The sequence below is a fragment of the Sciurus vulgaris genome, assembly GCF_902686455.1.
Source record: "Sciurus vulgaris genome assembly, chromosome: X".
NCBI lineage: Eukaryota > Metazoa > Chordata > Mammalia > Rodentia > Sciuridae > Sciurus > Sciurus vulgaris.
Genome location: NC_136471.1, coordinates 79967325 through 79974043, shown reverse-complemented (window position 1 = coordinate 79974043; position 6719 = coordinate 79967325). Strand labels below are relative to the sequence as shown.

Sequence of the window (6719 nt, the reverse complement as noted above, 5' to 3'; positions counted from 1 at the left end):
AAGCCTGGCATAGTGGTGCACATCAATAATAATCCCAGTGATATGGGAGGCTGAGATGGGAGGATACCAAGTTTGAGCCCAGACTGGGTAACTTAGACCTTGTCTCAAAAAGGGAAGGTAGGTCAGTAGTAGAACACTCCTGGGCTCAATCCCCAGGACCACAAAAAAAAAGTCATTCTTGCATGTGTATGAAGCCAGGCCTTTCCTCTCATGGAAACAGACCTAACCCTTAGGATGAAGAGAAGCCTCAGGTTGTAGTCCAGCTCTTAAATTGGCTGCCTTAGACCATTTTGACCCTCCTTGCCATTGAAACCGATGGTTTAGTAAATGCACCATGGTGGTTTGGTTGCTTAGTGAGGTGCCTTCGGTCCTGCTGGTAACTAGGTGTGGAGGACAGGGACAGCACAGATGACACTGAAAGGTATCGAATCCGGGGTAGAGAAAAGAGTGTGTCCTCAGCTCTTGGGCTGATATCCTATAAAAGCAGCCATGTGTTGAAACAAATGATCTGCATAGAAAACATACTTTTGTTCTGTGGCTTTGGTATACTTAGGTTTTCTTTGAAGAGGAACATGACTCAGCGCTCCTATTCTAGCTTCTGCAGCCTAGCTTAGGAGAGGGGTTTGCAAAGGAGACTCAGTTCCCTCTTGTTTATAGGATGGAAAGTGGAGGGCTGTCAGGTGATGAGGAGGAGGCTGTGTTTCGTGGGTGGTGACAGCAAGACGACTACCAGTAATATATTTGTATACTGCTTAATAAAGGACTCATCTCACCCTTACATACAAGCTCCTGAAAATGGTAGAGCAGATTCAATTCCCTGTGGATCTGCAAAGCAAACAGCATTTTCAGCTCTCTCCCAGTTGCTGCCAGTCTGCCTTTAGCCTCGACCAGTTTCCTGCCTCAAGCTTCACCCTGAGTTCAGATCCAAACCCAGGTTAGGTTAGGATCACCCCCTGGTCTAGGTCCATTTAAGATTGGGCTTTCCAGAAGGTCCAGCTTAATTAAGCCCTTTCATGTATTCTGATATCCAAGAGGAAAACTGGACAAGGTGGGTTTGAATCCTGGTAACCAAAATCTATTCTCCATCTCTATAATTTTGTTATTTCAAGAATGTGCTATAGTAGGGCATGGTGGCACATGCCTGAAATCCCAGCTACTCAGGAGGTTGAAGCAGGAAGATCATGGTTTCCATACCATCCTGGACAACTTAGCGAGACATGGTCTCAAAAAATAAATTTTAAATGAAAGAACTGGGTGATGTGACGTAGTGGTAGAGCAACCCTGCATTCCATCTCCAGTACCACAAAGAAGGAAAAGGGAAGAAAAGAAAGAAGAAAACACAAACAGAACTGTCTTTTCCTGTGTGTGTGTATGGGGCTGTGAGAATTCAATGAATAATGGCAATCTTTATAATAAACTCTGGCAACTGAAGTGTTTCCGGTTGGTATCAGCTCAATGACTGGTCTGTCCACCAAGAAGAGGAAGGATTTCAGCAAGTATTGGACCTCTAATATGCACCAGGCACTTTCCCAACTATTAATACAAAGACCTGCAAAGGGGGTAGCCTTCTTCCAATTCTACAGAAGAAACAGTCCCAGAGAAACTGATTTCCTCAAATTCACACTGTAAGACTATGCTTCTATCATTTTCCATGTGTCTCCCAACTGCTTGTGCTTTTAGTTATTCCTCTTAAAGCCACTTCCAAGTGGGAGCGCTTTAAAAACCCAACCCAAACCACCACTTCTACACCATGGGAACTCTGCAAATTCCTCAGGAGCTGACTCACCAAAGGAAAATGGTTAGGCCATCTCCCCCGCCCCTGCCCCCTCAGCTGGGGGCTAGATGCAGAGGAGGCGGTGAGCAAGCCCAGCTCCCTCCATTCTCCCCAGTTCCGTCTGCCCAGAGGCTTGACTGCTAGAAACCAAAAAAGCACCACCTTCTCTACTCCCACCAGAGCTAGGACTTTCAGGGTCCTAGAATGAGCTGGGTTTCGTGGACTCCTCAAAACTTTCAGCAGAACAATACTGCTTCATAGCTAGCCTAAAGCATTTGAGGCTGCTTATTAAGCATACTTACAGGTATATCTGCCTCTACATGATTTTATACATGCTGCCTAATACATTCTCACAAATCTTGAGCAAGTTACATATGCTATCTCCATTTTCCACAAGGAGAAACTGGATCTGGGACACGAAATCAGTGACATTCTTCAGTCACATAGCTAAGAAGTAGAGCACGCAAACATGCGTTTAGCCAAAATATGTGCACTCTTTGCCCCTTCACGCATTCTGATATCCAAGAGGAAAACTGGAGGCGAGTTATATTTGGAAAAGTTGAATGTGAGGCCTTGTTTCTTTTAATGCCATTATAAACCAATTTGTCCTTTCCATCCTTGTTCCTCTCAGCACCCTTTTTGAGAAAGGGCAGGAGGCTGAATAAGCTGATTTAAAACTCCCCAAAACTGGAGTTAAGAGTCCTGATTTAAAGTCTCAATTCTCTAGATATGCCACTCCCCAGCTGGGTGACCCCTGAGGGAAGACTGCACTTGTGTTTTAAATAACAGCTTGAAGCCAGGGATGTTGTCACACACATGCCTGTACTCCCAGCAACTCGGGAGCTGAAGCAGGATTGTAAGTTGGAGGCCAGCCTCAGTAGTTTGGCTAAAGACCCTGTTTCAAAACAAAAAACTAAAAAAGTCGGGATGTAGCTCAGTGGTAGAGCAACCCTGGGTGCAATCCCAAGTACTGGGGGTGGGGGGAAAAATAATAATAATAAAATATGAAACAACTTGAAAAGAGAGAAACTTTTGAAACCAAAGCCACCTCTCTGTGTTATCTGAACTCCAGAAAGTGCTCAACTTGACTCATGAGCCCAACAGACACTTTAGCCCGATCTCTGTTAAGTACCCTACAGCAATACCATATTGTTACCAGGGTCTCCTTGCACAACAGCTGTCACCAACACCTACACAGCATTTCCTCACAGATTCCTTTCAACCCACTGAAGCCAAGGCACAACTCAACCCCGGCACAGTTCACTCATATTCCATAACAAGGAGATGTGGGCTCTAGTCCCAGCTCTCTCATTATTGTAGCTGCTCCAAGACACAGCCAATAGCTGTCCTACTTTCCTCACAGGCTAGAGTGGGAGCAAATGAAATCAAATATGTGAAAGCACTTTGAATAGTTATAAAAGACCACAGGAAGGAGAGCGAGGCATAAGAATAGTAGGCTATTGGTAAGCTAGGGGGACAGAGGAAAGGATTCTTCTTTTATTTCCTCTTTTATTTTTGGTACAAGGGATTGAACAGAGGGGTGCTTAACCACTGAGCCACATCCCCAGCCACCCCACCTCCTTTTTTTTTTTAATTTTGAGACAGGATTTCGCTAAGTTGTTAAAGCTGACCTCGAACCTGCCATCCACTGGCCTCAGTGCTGGAGCTACAGGTGTATACTACAGTTCTCAGCTTGGGATTATATTTTTAAAGGCAAGTCTTTTCAAAATATCTTCTGAAATATTTATAGATGAAAAGAGATGATGCCCAGAATCACAGTTTTGTACCCAGGCTCCTCTAATGCTTTCTCAATCTATATTCTATCTACCACCGCCAGCCAAGGATCTGTGGCATGATTTTCTTTGTCTGCAGAAATGACCAGCAAAGGAGAGAAGTGTGATCAGTGCAATTTGAGAACTGGGTTTTACATATCTGTCTGCCAGGCCACCCTTGGCAAATGTATACAAGAGGATAATGAACAAAATCTGAGATTTCAGCTTCTTGTTCTGGCTAGTAACAAATACCTCAGGAAGTAGAACTGAGTGATGTCTTAGGCCAGCATAGTATGGTGTAGTAACAGGGATAAGAAAGTTTTTGCCCAGGGGGATAGTTTGGATTCATCACAAGATGTTTGTAGATCAGACCTGTTGTTCCTGGGACCCAAGGTGACTTAAGAGTAAAGGATACAGATGCAAATGGAGGCAGAGACGACAAGTCTTTAATCCTGCTTTTAGCTACCCATCAGACATTTACAGGCAAAAATGAAGAATCTAAATCCTTGCTATATATTGAGCACCTACTATATACTGGGAGCTTTGCATATGATGTTTCTAATCCTCACAACTGTCAAAGGTAGATGTTGTCATAGCCTGAATTTGTAAATGAGGAAATTGAAGTTTAGAGAAGTGATTTCTCAAAGCTTTGAATGGGCCTGTATTCCAGGTCAGCCCAATTCCAAGAGCCCATTTCAGTTGGTCACATTGCATCTCTAGGAGGCATGAAGCACAGGGGACATATGAAAGTGGGGAATACAACCTGGTGGCACAGTGTTCTAGGGATAGATAACCTGTCCTCTTTTTCTGCCCATGTTTTGAACAATTCCATCACCTTTGTCTGCTGGCCCCTTCAGGGACACATCTGAGTCCCATTCACTAGGGGAAAACCCACACTTTCTGGCCCCCACCACCATTCTTTGCTTTACAGGGATGCACCTGCAATTCCCCATACATCCTCAGCTGATCTCTGTACCAGAAAATCTTCAAAGCCCTCTACCTCATCCTCTCACTCAGCAATCCCTGCATATTTCCTAGCCAGTCAGAGCCTACCTTCATCTACCAGGTCTTCCAGGACAACTAAAACCAGATGGGGACAATGAGTATGTGGGCCGTGGGGAGCAGAGGCAGGGAGGAAGGGTTTATGTCTGAACTCTGAGGCCCTTTGACACTCAGCAACAGATATGGCCTCTGCTACCCTGGTGCCCTGGCTCAGAGGCATCTGAAGCGTTGACAGACTTACAGATAGACTTCTTCATCTACTTTATTTAATCTTTCCTCCCCTTTCCTTGTCTATGTTCTCCCTAGGTGAGTTCTACCCTGCCTCCAGATTTCCTGATCACGTGTGCTGATAGCGATCACTAGACCTGACCTTTTCCCCCGAGCTCCTACCATCTGCTATCCTACTTCTCTTGATGAACAAACAGAACTGGAATGCAACAGTCTTAAAATGAACTCATCCCACCCTAGCCCTCTCTCTCCATCAGAGCTTCTTGTGTCCCCATCACCTACTTAGTGCACATCCTGAAAAGCTCAGGATTGTTTCTGGCTCCTTCCTCCTGACAAAGCAAGCATTCAAATGTTTGCTGAATGAATGACCAAATGAATGAGTCCGATCATGAATCACACTTCTTCATCAGGCAGATTCACAATAATTCAGCCTCTTTCTTTTCATATTCAAACAACTTTACATGAAAGAAAACTCAGAATCCCTTCACCTTAAAGCAGCAGTCATTTCTCTCTCAGACTGATAGATCATTTCAGTTTCTCACTGAAGAGTCCATTTTTTCACCAAGCACATTCAGTGTGGAAGTCTGCTTTATATTCTGCTTTTAAAGCTTGGTTTATAATTCTACAGTCTGCCTTACAATAATTTTAGTGACTTTTAATGACTGCGGATTAGTCTGTAATGTGGTTATATAATCACTTACTTAATCAGACCCAGATTTTGAACACTTAGATTGTTTCCAGGTTTTTACTGCTTGCTTCTTTATTCATTTAGCAAAGTAAATGACCTTGTTTGCTAGTGTAAAGATAAAATGAACCTGGAGGAGAAAAAAATATCCTTGGAGGGGGAGGAATGTTGGGATGTTCCAGGCCAGGGGTGGGAAGGAGACTTTTCACTAAATACCCTTTTGAATCATGTGGATATCCTGGCTAGACAAAATATATACTGAAAGTGTCCTGTCCACAATGCATTCCCCTACAAGTTGGCTATAGACTTAATTCCCTGTTACGTGCTCTCCCAAAAGTATAGATAATGTACCTTGAGAACCTAAAAAAGAGAGCAGAGTTGCAGGGAGTGACATTTTCACTGAGTCTTGAAGGATGAGTTGGAGTCGGTCAGGCTGATGAAAGACTGCCAGAGGCAAAGGCCAAAAGAGGAAAGGACACTTCCTGGTTGGGTATAGAGCAAAATCGAGGGGAAAGGGGACTTTTGTGTATGCTGGGGCCCCAAAGGAAATGTCACGTTTCCCACTTCTGAACCTGTTAGAGTCCATTGCCAATCCCACTCCCACAGCTAAATATTGGTACCATCAAACAGCTCCCATGGGGCAGGCCCTGCACATGCAAGAGGCTTTTCAGATATTACCACTATCCCTGCAGCAAACAAATACGTTAGACTCTTTTACCAGATGAGGAAACCAAACTCAGAGAGGGAAAGTATTTCCTCCAAGGTCACACAGCTACTAGCTTTCTCTTCCATCTCCTTTGTAATTTTCTAGTGACCTCCATCCTTATATAGATAATGTGTACACTTCTTTCATAATCTGCCTATGCCCATGACTGTGTGTGTTGAACACACAGCACTGTAAAGCTAGTACAATACCAGACTTCTGGTACATAGGGCCTCAATAAAAATGTGTTGAATGAAGAGATTACGTTTGTGCCTTCTATAGTACCTGGCCTGGTACCTGGCATTAAATAGGTTCTCCATTAACTTTTTAACTGAGTTGAAATTACAATATATAGACCAATAAGGGTATAACAGAGGGAAGAGTTTGGAAGAAAACAAATTATGGCACTACCCCAGCTATACAAAAGTTTCTGGAAATGAGTCATTCAGAAGGCTGACATTTGAATCCAGGAAGAAGAATCCTGGGGCTTCTTTCTCAGTGCAACATTTACTTTTCCCAACCTTTCTGAGCTCCCTGATACTTTTGTCTTCTTTT

General features: G+C 43.7%; 1 protein-coding gene across 1 annotated transcript in view; it reads right to left on the bottom strand.

Moving 5' to 3' along the window:
- Positions 1-6719, bottom strand: part of PDZD11 (PDZ domain containing 11) — a 117026-nt gene that overhangs the window by 13786 nt on the left and 96521 nt on the right. The gene's annotated exons all lie outside the window — the stretch shown is intronic.